We start from the raw sequence: 23,107 nt of genomic DNA, 5'->3' as shown, positions 1-23,107 counted from the left end.
CTCTCTCTCTCTCTCTCTCTCTCTCTCTCTCTCTCTCTCTTTTCTCCAACTATGGATCAAATAGTATTAATACGTCTAGTGAGATTCTTCCGTTGCTTATAATGGATTACTTCTGGGTACTTCCATATCAAATGATCCAAAAATTTTAGATTTCTCTGATTTTGTTGGAAATTGCATCGAAAATAAACATCATAAAAAAAAAACTAAGAAATTCTGAAAATTTGAGCAGTTGCCGATTTAAGGCATTTTCTGTTTCGCATAAATCGTGCGAAATGTCGCCCAGGCAACATTTTAATAATTACATTTTCTTAAATAAATCTGGTGTCATTTTTGGATTTCTTGGGTCAAGAACTTTACCTGAGCGAATTTTCAGAATCACATTAGGTTCCAAACTGAAAATATTCCAGAAAATGTTATTATTAACATGTCACCTAAGCGATATCCAATGCGATTTATGCAAGCCTGAAAATACTCTAAATCGGAAACCACTTAGAGTTACATGCTCAAACTTTTCAGGATTTCTTAGATTTTATGCAGTTCATCTGTTGTGCAAGTTACAACGAAATCTGGGGATATCGGTTTCAAGCTCTGAATGATTGGATACGGAATTGCCCTACTTTAAAGTATTGTGCAAGAGAAAGAGTTACAGAAGTGAGAACGATAGATGATGTATAACATTAAAGCTGTTGATCAGACATTATACAATGATAGAAAGTGAGAGTAAGAGATGGGTCACTTGTTAGATTATTTGCAAGTTCTGGTTTATTCGAACAATTGAAACAGAAGTTTTTTTGTATTTTTTCAAACATAACTTAATCCCAAATCTGACAAATATTTTAGCGCGTATTTCATATGTGATTTATATATAAGGTTAATGTTTTCCAGTGGTAAAGTAACCAATGAAGTTTAATGAGGTTAATACAAGAGTGCTCAATAATGAAGTAGGGCAAGCTATACTTTCTATTTGTTTTACATAAACAATTATATGTCGCTACACATTCATGAGGATGTTTCAGTCTTCTTGTAACTAGTAACTAGAGACATCTTCAAGCGATATGAATGTTTCTATGAAAGTTAAGTTTGTATTCGTATAAGCAGCATCGTCTGAAGAGGTCTCTAGTTTCTAGAAACAAGAAGATTGGAACATGCTCATGAATGTGTAGCGGCATATTATTGCTTATGTAAAAACAAATAGAAAGTATATATTAGGTTGGTGCAAAAATAATGTCCATTTTTGACGTTCAACTTCTTTTCAAAAAACATTATTTTTGCACCAACCTAAGATATATATATATAGATATGTATATATAATCAAAGTTGTGCTTTCCGTGATATAAGCGTTATTAAAATTTTAAAATAACATCCGTATGGAATACGTTTATAAGCCAAATTTCAACGCAATATTATGTAAAATAAACAAGTATCTATTTGTTTAAACTTAATATTTCGGCGATAGACGCCACCTTAAAACTTTGACCCATTTTTTTTCCTCGCCATGATGGTAAATGGAAATGAAATATTTGTTTTACATAATATTGCGTTGTAATTAGCTTATAAACGTATTTAATACGTATTTTATTTTAAAATTCAAACAACCCTTATATCACGGAAAACACAACTCTGACTTTCATATTACGTGCATCAAGCGTGTTTTTCTGGCATTTGAAAAATATCATCGCAGACGAACAACACACGAACTCGGTACTAATTTTTATTCCATTTGCTATCATGGTGAGAAAAAAAAAGTATGAATCTGTAAAAGATGTTCCAAAATTTTAACATGCAGGAAGAGTTGTTTTGCATAAAAAATAAATATTTGGATCTTAGAATGTGAGTATAATGTCATTCTTTTATTTATATATATATATATATGTGTATATATATATATATATTTGCAGAGTAGTTTGGTAGGGAAATGTACGCACACAGACAGACAATTTCAATATATATATATATATACACACACACAGCATAATCACATTGACACACCTGTTCTCGTCAGATCTCTGAAGTTAAGCAACGTTGAGCCTGGCTAGTACCAGATGGGTGACTATTTGGGAATTCTAGATGCTATATGTGCTTTCTCGGCATTGTTTCCAGTCGTCCTGAACCTCCACTTGCCACTGGTATTCAACAATGTCGACTGAGAAGAGATGTGGTTGGAGATTGCGCAAGTCTTGCCACAAAAAATTTCATGGATATGTGTCTCTCCAAAAATCAGAGAATCATCCAAGCTTCTGGGTTTGACCTTTACTCCTGATCTGAAATGGAACACATACATCAAGTCTGTTGCCAAGGTCGCTGGGAAAGATGGTGGGATCCTTCTACCGCTCCAGAAGATATCTCACTGCTGATGCAATTCTCTATCTATGTAAAAGCCAAGTACGTCCAAGAATGGAGTACTGCCCACACATCTGGGCAGGAGCTGCTAAAAACAGTCTATCCTGCCTTGACAGAGTACAAAATAGACTTCGTGGCTTAGTGGGAGATGCCCTTTTCTCTTCCCTGCAACCTCTCTCCCACAGAAGAGTCGTTGCGAGCTCGTCTTTGTTTTATTGTTATTTCCATAGCAAGTGCTCGTCTAAGCTCCAGTCTCTGGTCCTCCCTCGCCAATCTTTCACAATAAACACCCATCTAGCTGAAACCACTGTCAATAATTTTCCCCACTATTTATCTGTACCTAAATCAAAACGTAGATTCCATGAACAAAGCTTCTTTCTTAGAAGTGCACGCCTGTGGAACTCTCTTCCATTTGCCTGTTTCCCACCTGACTACAACTTGGATGTCTTCAAGTCCAACATAAACAAATTCCTGATGACCCCCCCCCTTAAGTAAGAGACTTTATCAAATATCCAATACTAACGATTACTATGATATTATCCCATTGATAAGTGGTTATCACCATGTAAAAAAAAAAAAAAAAAAATTTAATAGAATTTTCAACGTTTATTCAATAAATTAATATTAACAGCTATTTTCAATAGTGTAAAAAATTTGGGTCAGATTAAAAGGAAACATGCACTAATATTATTTAAAGCAGCTATATAATTGTTTTCATCAAAAGTTTACGTAAAGGGACGACAAAAAACACTTTTTTTCACCAGGTTTCTTTACCCCTACACTCCTTGTCCGCCATGAAATTCATTGGTGGGTGTAACAGATGATTGAAACATGGAGCCGCTCCGATGCACATCCAATGAGTTTTCTGGCCTTTCTTGACAGGAGCTGTCAATTAATGTGGTGTTGGCATAACTTCTGTGAAACAGGTAACCGTGGCTGCTCATTGGAACGTCCACATCTTGGTGACTCAGAAGGATTTGGCAAAATGGGATGGGGTGTGCCAACCACATTCCACTTGAAGTTGGAGCATTCGACACTTGATACGAAACAAAATGGATGAATGGAATCTTGGAAATGGCCAATCTTGTCCAAGTGAATTCCCTTTTGGATTGATTTAGCGAGATCGACTGATAAATATGGCCGTAATGACATTCAAAGAAGATGAAGAGAGAAATGTCAGGCGGGATGCGAAGGCTGAGTTTTAATAAGCCTGAAAACCAAGTGCTAGGAATGATATAGTACAGCGATTACCCATGTCAACTATAAACCTGATGTCCCAGGTTCGAGTTCTGTCAGCCTCCATAGTAGCAAGAAATGTGGACTATGAGCTTGGCATGTCGAGTGCAAGTTTTGACGAAACTACCGCATCTCTTTCACAATTATACTTGAGAGAAGATATAAATCCATACATCCTCCCTCCAGCTATGAATCAAATGCAGTACATTAGACTCTCAAACCCCGTTATGCAATCAGTTAAGGAAGGAAAACAAAAAAATAACATCTTTCTCTGCTTATTTTTTGCCAATGGTATTAAAGAGTACCAATTTAGGAGAGATTTGGTTGGGGATTTTGCAACTCTTACTTCACTATAGATTTTCAGTGCCAGCACCATTACAACGAGGGTATCCATTGTCTCTTGAGACTCAATGGAGGCAAGTAGAAATGTTAGAGACTGGTGTTTCTAAAGATAAGGGAAGATTGGAATTTTTTTTGCATCTATCTCACCTGTCTGTTTAAATGTATGTATGTATGTCTCGTAAAAAATTTCGACAGATGCGACGAATTTTTACCAGATTGGTATCGGTTTGAAGAAAACCTCTAAAAATTGAACCACTGTCATGGACGTGGGTTAGAAGTAGAGATGCGTCATTAAATTCCTCCATGCAGAAAAAAAAATTGAAACGATCAACATTCACAGGCGCCTGCTCATATAGCTTTGATGTGATGTCATATATTTGTGATATTCTTTAGGTTTCAAAATATGAATTCATATATAAGTAATAATAAAATTCAAATAAAGAAAAGCGTTATTAATAGCGCTGGAAATTCTTTGATTGAGTAAAACAATTTATTTTGCTTTAACTACGTACTGATGCAATAAAAACTATTTAATATATAATATATACTAGAATTTGGGTTTGTACACACACACACACACACACACACACACACACACACACACACATATATATATATATTCATTGGTTATTTACTTATTTATTATAGATGAGATAGTTATCCACACTCAACAAGACATACTGCCATTGAAGTGTAAGGATCTAATGTGATAAGGGCCAGATTTATAGGGGATAACTGGCTGGGAGGTTGGTCAGCAAAGTGTTTATTTAGATTACATTTAAATTTTTACATAGTGTTACAGTTAGAGAAATAGGGAACAGGGAGGGAATTCCAAAGGCACTAGGTTCAAAGAAAAAAAAAGCTTTTAGAATAGAAAATCTTTCAGCATTTAGGAACCTCCACAGCGATTGGCTGTGATTTTGCTGCTAGTCGAGTGGGGCGAAGATATTTATCTCAACAGACTTGAAATCACTCCTAGTTGTTCGGGGGGGGGGGGAATGTCGGCATAGATCACAGCATCATGATTAAATCTCAAACCCACCAGTTGTCTTGAAAAATGATTCATTCACTTCGCATTTCAAAACTCGTGTTTAGTTACTTGAACAAAGAACGATACCTGTTATGTTGGTCCTTTTAACTATGATCACAGCGTAGTATCTGTATTATGCTGTGGCGGGCAATTCCAAAGATCTGAACGATTATTATTATCGATTTGTTAACTTATGTAGAAAAAGTTCTGCACAGTGAATGTTTTGAAAGAAAGGAATGTTTATCAAAAATATTTATGTTAAAATCCAACGGAGGAATTTTAACTTAGATTTAGATTTATAAACAGTGAAATATTACAGAGATAGTAATGTAAGAAACTGGAACAATGAATTGACCTGATAACAAAGAAAGAGTTGATTTTTCTATATCGATTCGAGATACAAGTAAAAGAGTCAGAGAGAACATGGAAGCCATTCACAGAAGAATATTGAATTTGTCAATCGTGGAAACATTCAACTGGCATAACTAAGAGACGATGTAAGGACTAAAGGGAGAAAGCTTTGTAAACCCCCGAAGGAAACACCTAACTGTGAAAATGAGAATAAACGAGGAAAAACAAAAAGAACTCTTGTTGTTACTGCTTCACAATGAAATGTTTTCCTGCAATGTATCAGAAACAAAGGGATCCACAATCTAGGGTTAGTAGTCCGTTATCAAACGGCCATATTGTGCTTATGTGTCATGTTTGTTGAACCCGCCCCAAGCTAATGTTACCATGTTACGTGAACTCTGACTATATTTACACGCACACCTACACACCCACAATGAACATTTCTAACAGTAGACGATACGAGCATCGGTTTCATACATACGTATATTTATATAGACTAGTCGTGTATGAACACACGTATATATACTCATTATATACAACTCCACAATACAACACACGGTTCATTTCAGAAAGGAAACAGCTCTATTGTATTTCAAGCCCTTCCTGCCTCCCCTCTGAGAAAGTGATGAAGAAGAGGTAGCTCGCCTGGTATTTTTCATTCCAGACGGCAACCTTCACGTGGTCCTTCCCATACAGTACCAGATATCCTTCTAGAAAGGATTCTTAATAGAAAGATATCCGGGAAACGAATGCCAACAAAAATCATCATCATGAATGATGCTCAACACAATAGGGAGGTGATGGTAGCTCAGTGGTTAACGATGCGGGCTGAAAACCTAGGTGTGTCAAGTTCGAACTTCGTTCCACAGAAACACTTTCACTTTATAATGTTGGCAACCTTCACGTGGTCTCTCTCGTGAGCATTTGATATGCCTCTAGAAAGAATACTTAACAGAAAGATGTTGAGGAAACGAATGCCAACAATAATCATCATGATCATGAATAACGCTCAGCAAACACACAAACAAACAAACAAACACCATTTCATGTGGAACTTGCATCATTGTAATAGGAATTCTTTTTGGGGGATAGATCGTCTCAAATTCATTTCTTTGCCAGTTTACAAAAAACAAAAAAATTAATAAAAAATAAAATGAAAATAAAATAAAAAATAAATAAAATAAACAAAAAAATAAAAATACCATAAATAACACGCAACAATATGCGAGGGAATACTCACTTGATTTATATTATCCAGATAAAAACTAATTAAAAAAAAAAAAAACGAAATCATTTTATTAAAATAAGTGAGAGAAAAAAACAAAAACATTTAATTCAATTTCTCCCCCTCCCCCCTCTTTGATATGACCCTGGTCGTTTTATTGTTAAAAGAGATTTTAAAAAAAAAAAAAAAGGAGGACTAGCATCAAATTGTGTTTTATTTGGTGGGGTGGGATGGGGTGGGGTGCAACATTCCATTTAACACTTGGACAAAATAAATTAGAATAATTTACAAAAATAAATAAAATGAAATAATAAAACTTTATCAACTTTAATTTTACCCCATAATAATTGATAGATTTTATTATAAAAATATATCGGCATCATCTGTTATTTATTTACATTTTTATCGGGAGGGGTGGAAATATATCATGCAAGTAAATACTATCGAAATATTTGAGGGATGGACGAGTAAGCAGATTCTCTGTATTAATAGGTCTACTAGAACAGGATCACCACCTATCAAGGCCAAGAGGTACTCAAGGAAAACGGTTAATGTGATCGAATGATCGTCAGTTGAATGATGAAGAACATGAAAGGACTGAAAATGATTCTTTGGATTGAACAAGTTTGGATATTTCTGGAGACGGTTCATGACAGCAAACCAGGGAATATTGGATTTGAAGACGAACATTTTGCAATCAGCAGGGAAGCAGTCCGATGGTAAAAGACACAGAGCCCTTGCAAAGTAATACAGACGAGTTTTTGCCGTGAATGTTTTCCAAGAACAAGCCAGAGATTGGTGCTAAATCGCGAATAGATTTGGTGGAGTGACAATTCTAAACAATTGCCAATTTTTGTTTTCTTTTTTACTTGTAAAACAAAAAACATAATTCATTCATAAGACTGCATATTTCCACCTGACAACGTAAAGATGGGCCAAAGTCTTATCTGGGCTGCACTCCTTCATATTATATTAAGTATTGTTGAAGTTGGTACATAGAAACGTTAATAAATGAAAAAATGTTTTTCTGATGATGCTGAAATTCTTGCATGGTGATTTATGTTATTAAAATGAACTAATTTGAAAAAATCGAAAGTTGAAATTTCGTTAAAATTTCGACCGTGAATGAACTTAATCAGATCAAAAGTCAATTTATATAAGATGTGAGACGTCATTGACTTTAATATAAGCCACCTTGTGAGTCACTACTTTCATCTTTTTCGTGACCTTTACCATAACCTTTGAGCTAGATATTCCAAAATTAAATCGACTCCAAGTTAGACGATAACCGATATTTTTACCAAGTTTGGAGACGATTAGTCAAGTGATGTGGATGTTAGACAGTGACAAACTAATTCGATCAAAATCGTAACCTCCTACTTGGGGAGGGGGGGAGTAAAGTTCAGTCTGAATTTCAATATGGAACATCGATGACTTTTTACAATATTTTGATTACGTTGCAATATTTTTGGCATAATACAAGGATATTCTCCTATAAATTTGGGTGATTCTATTTATAGCTATGTGTGATGAGAATGAACCAATCAGATTCCAGAACATCTTTATAAAATAGAGTGAATCTTGCTGAATTCCTCAGTATTATCTTTCCATTTCAAAACAAGAATCCGAATACGTTTCTGCTGATCATGACTGGATCCATTGTCTGAGAAAGTTTCTCTAACTGAAGTTATGCTGCCATTCCTTTTTGGTTAGAACTATATATTTTCTATTTCAAGAATCACGTTACACTCAAAAGGTTATTCCTTTATTTCTTTTCATGTAGTCATTAATTTAGAATTAAAAACACAGACGGTGCTGCCATATTGACATAATTCGATCTTTGTCCAATAATTATGAATTTCGTACTAACATTAATCATTGTTTTATCAATTACACTGTTTGTTTGTGTTTTGTTTTTTGTTTGTTTGTTTATTGTTCTATTAAAAGATATTTTGTGTGTTGTCAGGTTATGGGGTATTAATCATTATCCTTAAGTGCCTCTTGGCCTTGATACGTGGTGATTCTTTTCTAGTAAGCTTATTTCATTAATATGCTACAAAGAATTTGCTAACTCATACCCCCCCCCCCAATTTCTATAGCGGTTACCTCCATTATTTATTTATTACCCCCCCCCCGGCATAAAATGTGGTCCCACTAAATTTGCAAATTTGCAGAGTTTACTTTTATTATAGAAATTGTTCGACTGAGTTCCAATCTCTGGTTCCTTCTTGTAAGACGTTCACAACAAGAACTCGTCTTTTACCATGACGAATGCTTTCTTTTTCAGTGTGCCTACCGTTAGATAGAATTTCCACAAACTGAGCGTCTTTGCAACGGATTCCCGTCTCTAGTTGACACGGAGTTTACTTTCATCGTATTTTGTCATTTAGTCCTTAGATTCCATGAGCAGTGTTTCTGACAAAGGAGGAAGAATTGCCGTTTTCTAAGTCGGAATCTATCAATCTAAGACTTAGTTTTTGACCTTTAGGTATTTTTTCTTTTTACTCCTTACACCAATGGTTTCATGCCTTGTCTGGAGCGATTTCCATAAAAGAAAGAACACAGTGACAAACAAACTCGATCAAAATCATAACCCTTTTCATGGCGTGGGAAAGGTAATAGTTCAGTCTGAATTTCAATATGGAATCTCTGTGACCTTTTCCGAATTTTTTAGTTATTTCTTTATTTGCTTTCGTGTAGTCTTTAATTCAAACCTAAAAACACAGATGGCGCTGACATATTGGCATAATTCGATCAATGTCTAATAATTATGAGTTTCGTACTAACGTGATTCATAGATTTATCACTTGCACTGTTGTTGTTTTTATTTTTTTGTTATAATAAAAACAAGTTTAGATATTTCGCGTATTGTCCTTAATGAACACATTGAAATCTCATATAAACTAGATTATACCTTTTTTTGTATATCATTTTTATTTGTTCAATTTGTTTTTTCTGATTTATTTAGTTTTGTTTATCACTGATCTAAAAAAAATGATGGAGTGAGTCAGCAGTTTTGAATTTTTGGCGTTCTTCCTTTTTTTTCTTCACTCTTCAAAAAAATTATCGCACTATTATATGAAATACAATTGCTTGACTGCAACTCGAAAACTAAAGCTTCTATCGTATAATCATCAGATTCTTTAAAAGATAAAAGCGAAAAATTATTTTTATTCACTTTTTGAAATTATTATTTATAGAAAATTTTACCGGAGTTTGGTTCTAAAATAATTTGATTCATGTCTGCGCTATATATATATATATATATATATATATATATATATATATATATATATATATATATATCACACTACGACTCATTAGAGTGGCTTAATCTAGTGATATTCGAAATTGGAATCCCATGGTAAGCTTAAACTCCTACCCACTAAGGGAAAATTATTCCCAACTCGCATTTAGGTAAAAATGCACTTTCGTAGTAATAATTGATTTCATTCAAAACGTATCGCAAAAACAAAAACAAATAAACATCTACTATATATATATATATATATATATATATATATATATATATATATATTCAGTAATGTGATTGATAATTTAAAATTCAAATTAGAATTAAATTAAGAATCCGTTTCACAAGAAGGAACAACAACAAAATCAATAATTTGTACGATCGTTTCGGAAAACAATGTTTTTATTGTGGTAGACATTAAGCCACGGACAATAGTTTTTACATATAGTATTTTTAACAAACAAAGTTTCCTCATCAGCAAAGTATTTTAATATATGTAAAAGACACCATAAATAAAGCTAGCATTAAAAGTATAGGCAGATGTATCTGGAAAAAAATAAAATAAAGGTATGCGTTTACTTGGGTTAAATATAGAAATAAAATATAATAAAATTATAAATCTGAATTTGGTTTAAATATAATATTATAATATTTCTAATAAAGTTCATAGACATACACATATATATATATATATATACTTACACATATATATACAATGTGTGGTTCCTTAAGAAACTGCAAGCAATGACAGATTTTCCGTTGGTTATACTCTGAGTGTGCTATTAGGTTGGGACAAATGATTTTGCTTATTTAAATTCTCATCCTGAACATGAAAAGCTGTTTTTGAAAATTGTTATTCATAACAATAACGACCTTTGCTCTCTATAACTTTATTCCATCTGTCAAGGAGCTTATAAATGCCTTCACTTGTAAAATTCTTTAAGTTTTGATGTTGAATATGAATCTAACTTATGTTCAATCTCCTATCATGATGTTAAGCTAAGGTTATCTTAATGGTTTTGTAATCGTTGTTATCACTGATAATCTAATGGACCAAGATCAGAAGAATATGTAGGATGGAGCAAGATTCCCCAACCAAATTTTCTTAGATCTTTGCTCATTAGTGCTATGTGAGGAAGAGCATTATCATGATGGAAGATGACTTCCTTTCTGTTGATTAAAAAAGGTCATTTTCCGATCAACATGGGTGAAAATATTGCAGAAAAAAATGAATGATGCTTTAATAATCTTAAAAAAAAAAGTTAAAAATTTATCATGGTGATATGTTTTAGTAATAAAAATATGCATGAAATAAATCACAATCGTTTAAAATCTCCCTTCTATAAACTGGCAAAATCTTTTGCGCCGACCTGCTATTTTGGACAGAACTGGAGTTAAGAGATGCAAAAGTTTATTGAGTTTGAATCGATGCTCAGATTGTGCCAAGTGAATTGGATGACCGCAGATGGCACAAATGCAAGTAAATTAATCAAAGTCCAAACTGACCGTATCCACAGAATTTCTAATTGACCCTTCATTGATATCTGTGTGTATGATAGTGATCGAGAGAGGGATGAAGCGAGGGGGGCGGGGGATAGGAATGGCTAGATGATCAGAATGCCAATATAATCAGAGAAGAGTGTTACGCCTACAGCAAATTTGGTCCAAGATCTAATTTTAAACCAAAGAGAATGCTATCTGGCGCCTATGTTTGGCTGACAAAACAAAGTTCTCTAAAAGAAAAGGTTTTAGATTGAAAAGGAACTCTGAACAGTCCAAAGATGGTAGCTTGTCTAGCAGGAATTATTTGCTAATATTGGAATGGTAGGAAACTAATAGATAAAGAATATGTATTTTTCTAAGATTGTATTTTCCTCTGAATTAATTTTTTTTTTGCAAGCAATTTCTGAAACTCTTGATACCTCTGATTACAAATGTATTATCTTTTAATGGTAGAAGTCATTTTTTGCCAGAAGGCGACACAAGGACGTAACTGACTCTATAGGTCCAAAAATTTGGACAAAATGTATCTTCAGCACTCCAATTATGCTAACAGCTGTATGGAATGAGTTTAGCATGACACTCATTCCTTTCACTTATTCAAATCACACACTTTTCCAAACGTGAATAAAACATATTTTAAACTTGACTAAGAATCTCTGGTTGTCTTCAATTCCAATGTTAACAAATATTTATTGTAACTAATTCAATTTTTACATTATTTGGATTCTTAAGGATACTACTTTCGTCTGGAGCGTTATTTTCACAATGATGTAACTTCCAGCTGACAGAATGAGACCATGCTGCTCGTATGGATTAAATAAAGGGCCCCATTTGAAATTCTGTGCAGATTCTTGACTTCAAATTAAAGATATCAGAGTGTGAGAAGATACACCCGAAGGAGGTCGAAGCTTACATCGACCAAAATGTCATTAAAATAACACTCAAGATGAGAACAGTAGTCTGAATAATCCAAATAATACAAATTATCAATCCTCATCTCAAAAATTCAGAAAAAAAATCCAATTTTTGTTCATTTAATTCATCAGATTCAACCCTCTCATAGTATTCTTCATTATTTCAACTGACAATTCATCCATCTTTTTAAATTTTGTCACTGAGTGACATTTGGCCTTGATGAGTGTTGTCTAATTAAAAAAAAAAGCAAAACCCTTTTTCTTTAATCAAACAAATAGATAACAAGAGATAACTAGAAAGAATATTCAACAACACACGCAAAACTTTTATCCTTACTTCCTGTGCTGTATTAATTGGGGGGATATTCAATTTTGACCCCAAACAAGGCACAGTGCTACTTTGAAGCAGAGAGCTACTATCAGGGACTTAATTAACAGGGTCATTATGAAGGGAGATGAGTAGAAAGATGTTTGTTAACATTACACTTGAACTTCTGCATATCAGTACAGTTGGGAAAGCAGAATCCCGGAAGGGAGTTCCAAAGACCCGCAGTTCTGGGGAAGAAACTATTGGAGTAAAAGGCTTTCTTGCACCTAAGGATCTCTACTGTAAAGGGATGAGACTTAGTAGCTTGTCGGGTTTGTCGGGGGTAGTTACGTCGGAGAGGTACAAGTGTTTGCAATTCGTCAGAGCATTCACCATTAAAGTATTTGTAGAACAGGCAGAGGGATGCAACATCTCGTCGATAGGACAGAGGCTGAAGCCTAGATGACAGTTCAGGACCTATCAGGTTGGCGACTCTCTTTTGAACCCTGTCCAGGAGCGAGAGACAAGCAGCAGATGCACCAGCCCAGATGTGATAACAGTACTCCATACATGGGCGAATGGTGGCCTTATAGATGTACAGGATACTGTCAGGCGTAAGTAGTTTTCTAGCACGGTAGAGGGAGCCAACCTTCCTTGCAGCAGCCTTGGCAATGCTCTCAATGTATCTATCTTTTTTTAGTTACCACCAGAAATAAATAGAAAACAAAAAAGGGAATTGCTAATTTGCATTGTTTCGTTTCTTCACACTATTGTTTTCATCTTGGATATTATTTTCACAACGTTTCGACTTATTTAACCTTCGACAAATGGCACTGATGAAAATTCAATTCGAAATGACACTCATCTGGGGTGTTGAAGTTTCAATCTTCAGTATAGAAGATACAAAGAATAAAATTGTGAATTACTTAAGACTTCTACCCGGCCATGGCTGACGGAACGAGACCATACTACCTCGATAGATTAAATAAAAGGGTTTGTTTGAAATTCTGTACAGATTCCCTATTTCTGCAGAAAGATTCCTGAGATTGACAAGATGTACCGGAAGAAGGTCGGAGGTTACATCGACCGAAACGTTGTGAGAATAATACTCAAGGTAGGAACAGTAATCTGAACAATGCAAATAATACAAAGACAAAGAGAAAGTGAAGATTATTGTCATTAAAATTTTTTTTATATGATTTTCATTCTTTTCATGCATTAATAATGAGCTCAGAGGAAGATGAAATCTGGATAGCATCTGGAGATGTACGCAGAACAAGAAACTTCGTTGGTTTAGTCACAGTGAAAGAATGGGTGCAAGTGTTTGGGTTAGTAGATGTAGAACAGTTGAGGTAGCAGAGTCAGTTATGAAGAGAACGCAAAAGAAAATATGGTAGGAAGTCATAAGTGAAGATTTGAGCAAAATACATGAAGATCTGGACAGAGATCGATAAGTTTGGAATTAAGATTACTTAAAGTCGTCCATGTAAATATGTAAAATAGATGTTTGATCGAATATGATGATGTCATTAAATTGCTTTAGACTCCCCGATCAAAATATTCGTTCTATCTGACCCTACACCTCAAAATTTATTCTACCCAGCATTTCTACATTTTTTATGAAAAGAAAAGTGCATTGTTTGTATTATTTGGATTTAATGCGTCCCTTCAGATTAGAGACAATGGCTACCCCCTGCAAGGGTAGCTGCACATGTAATTCTGAGACAAGGGTTGTGCAATCTCCAACCACACCTCTCCTGAATCGGCACTGCTTGGGTCCAGTGGTAAGGAGAAGCCCGAGGCTGACAGGAAACAATGCCGAGATAAGCGGAGAGCACATACAGCACCTGGAGTTCCCAAATGGTCACCCATTTTAGTAATGACCAGGCTAAACATTGCTTAACTTCGGTGATCTGATGGGAACTGGTGTGTCAACGTGATTAAGCCGTATATTCGGACTACTGTTCTGAATATATAACATTAGTTATTTTGGCGGCCACAGTTTGAAATCGTCATTCAGTTTGAGCCGTGCATGTTGTTTATTATTAAATTTGCTTTTGAGTCCAAAAATCTATTTTTTTATCAAATGAAATCAACAATATAGAAATTCTGAGGTTTTAGAAAATTTTTACATTTCTTTTGAACTAGATGAATGCGAATAAAATAGAGTAGCGATTAAGCTTTCTAGTTTTTCTTTCCTTCTTACAATCGTTTCGGCGATCACCATCGTCATCATTACTATGACGACTACGAATGACGACCTTCTAAACATATCAATGGCACAAAGCTGTTCATTTCATATCCAGAAGCATTTTGAGAACTCTTCAGTCATATTGAATAATTCATGAAACTGTCGTGTCATCTGATTGTGAAAAAGAAGGGAAGTAAAAAAAAAAAAAGGAAGAATGAAGAAAAGGGTGAAGTAAAAGGAGAAAGATGAAGACGAAGAAAAAAGAGCAGACAGAAGTAAAGAAGGAAAAAGAAAAAGAAAAAAGTGAAGCAATCGGAAAAAAGATGAAGGAGGAAAGCAGAAAAAGAAAAAGCGAGTTAATAAATAATAATAAATAAAAAAAAAACGATGAAGAATAGCGAATCAAAAGCAAAAACATGAAGAAAGAAACCAGAAGTAAAAAAAAAAAAAAATAAGGAAAAGCGAGTTAATAAATAATAATAAATAAAAAAAAAACGATGAAGAATGGCGAATCAAAAGCAAAAACATGAAGAAAGAAACCAGAAGTAAAAAAAAAAAAAATAAGGTAGTAAATCAAAAAGTAAAAAAAGAATAAAAGAAAATATTTTAAGAAGAAAAAAATGGAACACAAATTGTAGAAAAATAGTCAGGAAAGGAAAATGGAGGTGGCGATTGCTAGCGAGTTGTTTACAAAAGACATGCTTTTGTTTAAATAGCGTATATTTACTATCCAAATTCTCTTGTATTCGTAAAATATGTTTGTTGATGTTGCTAGGCGTATTTTTCCGTTCGTCAAGTAGCAGCAGCAAACTAATATTCTTAGTATATCATTCCACTGTTAATGTCACTTGGAAAAGCAGGTGTCTGGTTTATACAGTACTATCAACCAGTCATCTGCTTTTCCAAGTGATATTAATTATGAAAATTTTAGGTAAGTTGAGAAGCAATGACAAACGTATGCCACCTATGGCATTATATATATATATAAGTTAAGATAAAACAAAGTTTTCGTAGAAACTTTATTACATTATCAAGTCAATAAGGGTTACAGAAAGAAGAATAAGGGAGAAACCTGTTTAGCCCATGACATTTCGAAGATAAATGCTCCTTGTCAGAAGAAGAGAAAAAGCCGGCATTATACAAATATAAACGTAAAAAGTAACACCGACTTTGAAAACATTCAACAATATATATATATATATATATATATATATATATATATATATTGTTGTAATTCTACATAACTCAGAATTTTTATTTATATTATTGCTCTATATCGCATATTGACCTTTCTTTATCTGGTTGGGATCGTCTTATAAATATTGATACTAATATTTATTTGGATTTTATGTTCACAGTATCTATATATCTATAAAACTGTGTGTGTGTGTGTGTGTACATTTCCCTACGCAATAACTCTGTCAGTTTTTAGTCTACAGACTCGAAATTTGATATAGAGGGTATTGAGATTTGGGAAAATCTTTGTAATCCGTTTTCGGCCAGAAATTTGGTTGTTAAGGGTCAAAGTTCAACGATTTCACCTTTGAGAACACTACCAAACTCCTCCGCCAATTTTAGGTCTAACCACTTAAAATTTTAGATATAGGTTCCTTGGACATGGATCTAACTTAATAACTTGATTTGAGCCCAAAAGAATAAATATTAAGGGGTCATAATAGGGGCCAAAGTTAAAAAAAATTGACCGCTTTTTTTTTCTCTCAACATACACCTTCAAACACCCGGGCAACGCCAGGCTGAAATGCTAGTTATATATGCGTGTGTGTTTGTGTTTATGCTTTGAAGAGTGGATACACTTAATTTTTATATTACTATATTTTACATTTTGTTAAAACATTTTCGATTGACACATTCATAGGAATAAATTAAACGAAACGTGCATCACGTGACTGTGTGATATATTATTACCAATACTAAAAAAAACTGATTAAATTTTTAAAAAATACCCCCCTCCTTCCAAAAAAAAATGTCTATAATAATTTTATGCATCATTTATCTTGTCGAATCTTTAATGCAAAAATGAAAGTTCTGTTGTTTCCATAAATTAATCTTCCCGTTATGAATATAGATCGATTCCAAAACTTTTTGATGGGAATTAGATCTTGCTTAGCTTAGAACTTTGACATTATCCTTTTTTTTTTAAAACGTTGTTCAGTTTTTTTTTGTTTTTTTTGTCTTGTTTGCTGAACACTTTTCTTTAGTAAAATTAACTGAACATCATCAGGATGATGCTGTTCTTCTGCATCAATCCATCAGCATCCATCGTGATATATGGTGTGCGTAGCTGCATCCTATTATTCATTCAACGGAAAGAGCTACCTCAACACTCACATCCACACAAGTGCAACGTAACAGTTACAAACAAACAAAATAAATGTGGTAATTTTTTTTTATGCTTCAAGTTCTATATATTTTCAAATCATAGACCCTTATCCTGGAGTGGCCTCCAGGCCTTGGTAAGTGGTGATTCCTGTGTAAAAAAAAAAAAAAAAAAATATTCATAGTGTTTGCTTTAATTAGTAATTTATGATACAGTCATATCCGGAACAAATTCCTGGTTCTACAAGATCAGGCTATCTGAAGATACTGGCTTTCTGAAAACATCACATATTCCCCATTGTACATCGTCCATGGAATGTGAGGACTAAAGTACAAAATAAAAAAAAAGTAAACATAAGGGTCACTTTCTACTCTCTTAATGCATTTATATTCGACACAATCATTTTCATGAGTGCATGTAACATGTATGTAACGTTATGTGGCGTTACACTTTAGTAATTCATGAAAATAAAACTGGAAATAAATAAATAATCGAGTTAACATTATTTCTTTTTTAACAAAAAAATTTTATTATATTTTTCCGCCCGTCTCAAAAGTTTCTCGCCATCATTCATCTTCCCCGGTATACACTTTTCTTCTCTTACCTCACATCAGCCGCAGCTAGCCATTTCTTGCCTTCGACTTTACACGTCCATTTGCTTCGAAATCGACTTTGTTTTTATCCTTAGTAAGTGGTGTCTTTTTTCCTTTTTCTTCTAACGTGCACTTCCTAATTTGCATATGCTCATTTCCCGGCTGCTGCTGCTAATCTCTTAGCAAGCCAGCCATCCTTTGCTGCTGCTGCTGCTGCTGTTGTTGATATTTTCCCACGCGCGTTTATATACACCATGTTACACATGTCCGATAAATAATAAATGCTATGCACAAGGATATATTAACCTATGACAACATTCCTAGGGTGTTATTTGTACAATGTTTTGGTCAATGTAACCTTCGACCTTCTTAAGGTGTACCTGCAGTATCTTGTGTGAAGAGTCGCCAGAGATGTCGGAAATTTTCTGTTTCTATGTTTATCCTTGTGATCTTGTAACTAGTAAGGGTACTAGACATAAACGTTTTATCTGGGCTGACGTTATCCGTCTGATAGTCAGGGACCCGAAATTTAGTTTAACCACTAAGGAGGCAAGTGCAAATACTGGGGCTGCTGTATTGTCATTTGGTAAATGGATTCTGGACCATGCAGTAGCTTCTGGTGGGGCCTCTCGATGCCATATTAGTGGGTAATTCTTACGGCTTTACCTGATCATGTGCTACAAAAAAATATTTTTTCCTTTCTTTTTCTCTCTTGATTTCCCTCTCTGCTCTGCTCTAAGCAAGTCTGTTGACCTATTCCACAAATCTCAAAAAACCATCATGAAAAGTTTCCAGAAAAACACACGATTAAACCCAGATCTTCAACTTCCAACATAGACCCCTACTACCATGTTTTTTTCCTCAACATCAGGGGTTTACGTTCTAACCTTCCAGAGGTTGAAACCCAATTACAGGAGACTAAACCAGACCTATTACTCCTAAATGAAGCTTGCATTGGACCGACTATTTCCCTAGTAGACTTTGGAATTAAAGGATACTCTAACTTAATATCTAAATCTGACCCTCAGGAATGTTTCTGTCAAACTTACACCCACGACGTACTTGTTGGTCAAATTCAATTATATAACTTACACTCTTCTAGAGGTTGATGGTTCGATCCTCAGGGCAGGCAATACTAAAATATACAATTACGAATTCCTTGGGTCTTCTACCCAGTCATAGCTGACGGAACAAGAGCATTCTACCTCCATAGATTAAATAAAGGGTTCCTTTTGTAATTCCGTGCAGATTCTTGAGTTTGAAAAGACACACCTGAAGGTTATATCTTGGAGGTTATATTGACCGAAACGTTGGGCGAATAACACTCAAGATGGGAACGGTAGTCTGAATACGCTAAATTATACAAATTATCAATCCTTATCTCAAAAACTTAGAAAGATAGTGTTTCTAGGATTTTTTTTTAATACTAATGAATTATCACTTACAAAGGCCAAAAACCACTTGAGGATAAAAGGTCAATAATGATAATAAAGGATTGGGTTCGAGACTCCTAACAAACGCTTCCCCAGTTCGATATAAAACACCTGATGAAGGCCGGAGGGCAAAACGGCCGAAACGTTGTGACTATAACCACCAAGATGAGGAAGTCAGTCCGATAATCTAAATAAATGGGCACACACATATATAATTTGCTTATTACTTTTTTTCTGGTTGTGAATGGGGCATCCTACTAAATGCCAGACATTCATTCGCTATCTCTCTTACACTTGATTCACTGGGTACATTTGCCAGGTACTATTGCATCGTTTTCTAGGTATGTAGTTCTATGCCTTGCATAATCGTAGTGGATGGTGTATAACTTATTTCCAACTGTTCTTTCTGGTAAACATGTTCTCAGGACTTTTTTTTTTTACCAGAGACCACTCGAGGATGAGGGTTAAACATTGCTGCTACATTCGATATATGTGTCCCAATGTAAACAAGTTCTTGTTGGGCCGTTCCCTTAAATAATCCAATGCTATTGCAATCACCAAGTGACAAGGCCGGTTAACTGAAAAATGACGTCACGCACAGTAGGCAAATCTGTCAAACCATCAGACTGACGATAATGAATGAGAGCTTTTTGAAAAGGAGCATTAAAACATTAAAAAAGAAAAGTAAAGAACACAATTCGATTAATACTGAAACTGAATTTTATTCAATATAAAATATAAAGATTATATGTTGGAATATTTAAATAACTTAATAATTTGAGATTTTTTAGGCGTAGTAAGTATAAATATTTTCACTTATGCGGTTTTATAAATATACTCACCAAAGCTGCATCTGATTTTTTAATGACTATTATGCTTTGATAAACCATTCTTTTATTTTGCCTCCGGATATATTTTTATTCAAAATAATATATTAACTACTTGGATTTACCATTTGGATTTAATTTTTGAATCTTATATAAACAAAATCTTTGCCGGACATCTTATATAACCAACGGTGAAACGAAAGAAATATGTTTGCATGTGAATGCGACCCAATACCTTGGAAGGATTACAAGACCTTCTTACTACCAGGAATTTCCATTTCAAGATTTAACATTCATTTTGGATTTAAAATACAATATTCTTTTACTGCCACAATATCCAATCTCTTATTCTTTGTATCGAAAATGATTTAAAAACTTTACAAACTTAAATTTTCTATGTTTATTGCTTTTAGCAAATAAGGTGCAAACCAATAAAAAACATTTGCAAATATTTATTTAATTGTATTCTTTGTTTTCAAACAATAAAGAATTCTATATTTGAAGATTAACCTTTTGAAATCATAAAATTTAGGTACATTCCTTTTGATTTCTTTGCTCTATCTTGTATATTGAGCAATTTTATTTGGCTGGGATTCTCTTGTATAAAATATTACAGCTTATAATATCTTGTAAGACCTAAAATAACTAGATTTGCATACCAATAGATATATTTCATTTTATTATTCTGAAGAATATATATATATATATATATATATATATATATATATATATATATATATATATATATATATATATATATGAAGGGAAGATATGTTGATTCTATCTCAATATATGAATTCATTTAACCATAAAATGACGAATATATACTTTCAATTTGTGTCATGTTTGAAAAAATAAGTTTAAAGTTGTTTTCTAAGCAATGCCCTTAATAAGTTTCGTTTTTGTTACTCTGACATTTTGGTGGGGCGGTAAAACTTTATCTTTGTTTTTAAAGATGTTTCGCCCATATTACCAATTGATAAAACGGCTGTAATTTTTTTTTTTTTTAGATAAAAAACAATTTTCTTTTTTATAAAGTTTTTTTTCTTACAAAAGTATTATATATATATATATATATATATATATATATATATATATATATATATATATATGCTTTAAGTAAAAATAAAATTAAAAACACACTAATGTTTGTTTTGCTAAGAAGTTTGCAGTAAAAAAAAGGGGGCGTTTGAAGTAGAGCCCAACAAAAAGAGTATTTTGTAGAACATTCCTTTAAGCCAGCAATATTTTGCGCTCAAATATATTAATGCATTTCTCTCAGTAATCTCTCGTTGTGGGTGACAGTGTTTGGGTGGCATGCCAGAAGAAGCCAGGTGTGAAATCATGTCCCCCGGGGAGGGGGCGGGAGGAGAGCAAGAGATTTATTTATAAATTCAGCAGCCAACTGTCAACCTGCTCTATCTTGTGCCGTGGTCCATGGAGTGTCTCGTTCCTATAAACTTAACTTTCCATTATTTCCGCAACAGAAATGTCAGGATATTAATTGTGGCAATTTGCTTTCTGAAAAGAAATGTTTTGCAATATTCTTTTCTCGTGTTTCCAATACCGTAACCAATGTTTCAAACCTCTGATTGTGTCGATGTATTTGTGTGGATGATGGGAAAGAATGGCTATTAGTGCGTAATGGTAAATGGGTGTGTGGTTGTTTTGTTTTACGGCATATCAACCCTTTTCGAGTTTATTTAAATCCGGTAATTTTTTTTTTGGGGGGGGGATAAGAACAAACATGGGATCTCTTGTAGCAGATGGCTTTCTGGTTTTTACTTTCGCTTTTCTTAGGTACGTGCAAAATGAATAGCCGATGCTCAAAATGTATAAACATTTAAAAATTAGGAAATTAACGAATTTTAATGAAATTTTCAGTATTTATCAAATAATGAGCACGGAATATAATGAACCCATTATTTGAATTTTAGTAGGAATGTATTATTTTGTTTAAACAAAAAAAATCACCTTTACTAAAGTTATCGCTTTCAGTAGTAAAAAAAAAAAAAAAAAAAAAAAAAATGAATGAATTTATATTTGTTTTGTATGAAAATAAAGCATTGTAAATTGTAACAATAATAAAAAAAAAAAAAATTTTTTTTCAGGAGCATTACAAAAAGCCCCTAAAGTCCGTTTTCATGAATTCGATATAACTCAAAGAAAAATTAATTTCTCTAACTACCGATATTATCATTAAATTAAGCATTGTTTATTTAATATTTTCTTATGAAAATTTATAATTGCAAAATTATTTCTCCATTTTTTTTAGATTACATATTTCAGGTAATTTTTATATGCAAGGTTCTAATATTTCCCTTGCTTGAATGAATGTCATACTTTCGGTGTAACATAATTTTTTGATATAATCTTGAAAAAAAATTAATAGAACGAAACAGAGAAAAATAAATTAAAAAATGGTAAAAATTATATAAATGTTCATGATAGGAATGTACGGATGCACAGCTAACGAAAAAAAGAAAACCAGGACTCCCTTCCCCTCTCTAACTATCTGACATCATTTTCAGACAGCTTTTTGACTTTCTGACATTTTGGATTTCCGTAGAATCATCGCTTACACAACTTCATTCATTTATGCTTAAACGAAGCTCGAATTCCTCGCTTTTAGGGACTTATTAAGCCATTTTTTTTTTGTACGAACAAGCGTTTTTTAAATTATTTAATTCAATATTTTAGGACTTTATTTTACTAATTATCTTTGAAATAGATTCAGAAAACTAATATTTATCTTTCAAAGGATTCTTGTAATGTATTTATTTAACTTCAAAATTTAGCTGAATTTGTCAGCTTCCTAATGTTGCCGAGAAAACATTTTTCATTATAACCTTTTTATTTCATATACAATCAAAAAGTAGTCAGAAACATACGAAAAGAAAAATATGATAAACCAGCTTTCAAAACTGTCTCTTATTTTCCCCCCTCCATTTTTGCTCGTACTTAGTTTCGCTCACGTATTCCTATTTCGAATTCATAGCAGCGAGCCGACATTCAGTGGACTTGTTTTGTTTCCTACCAAAGCGCTAATTAACAATTAACTGATATAAATTATTGCACAATAAAAATAATGAAATTCAAACAAAAATATTTTTTCTTATTTCGAATTATTTAAACAAGTAAATACAATTTTTTTCTTGATTACTAAACTTAAAAAGCTATTTTTTTTCATAGTATATTATTTTCATAGTATATTATTTTTTCAT

The 23,107-nt window shown here is 33.4% G+C and overlaps 1 protein-coding gene and 1 pseudogene across 1 annotated transcript in view; both read right to left on the bottom strand.

Moving 5' to 3' along the window:
* LOC145241299 (uncharacterized) overlaps positions 1–23,107 on the bottom strand; it is a 548,760-nt gene that overhangs the window by 2,995 nt on the left and 522,658 nt on the right. The window lies entirely within an intron of this gene.
* Positions 14,337–14,454, bottom strand: LOC145241738 (5S ribosomal RNA; annotated as a pseudogene).

This window comes from Euprymna scolopes, chromosome 20 (genome assembly GCF_053919585.1).
Source record: "Euprymna scolopes isolate OS-2025 chromosome 20, ASM5391958v1, whole genome shotgun sequence".
Classification (NCBI taxonomy): Eukaryota; Metazoa; Mollusca; class Cephalopoda; order Sepiida; family Sepiolidae; genus Euprymna; species Euprymna scolopes.
This window is presented reverse-complemented; position numbering and strand designations above follow the sequence as displayed.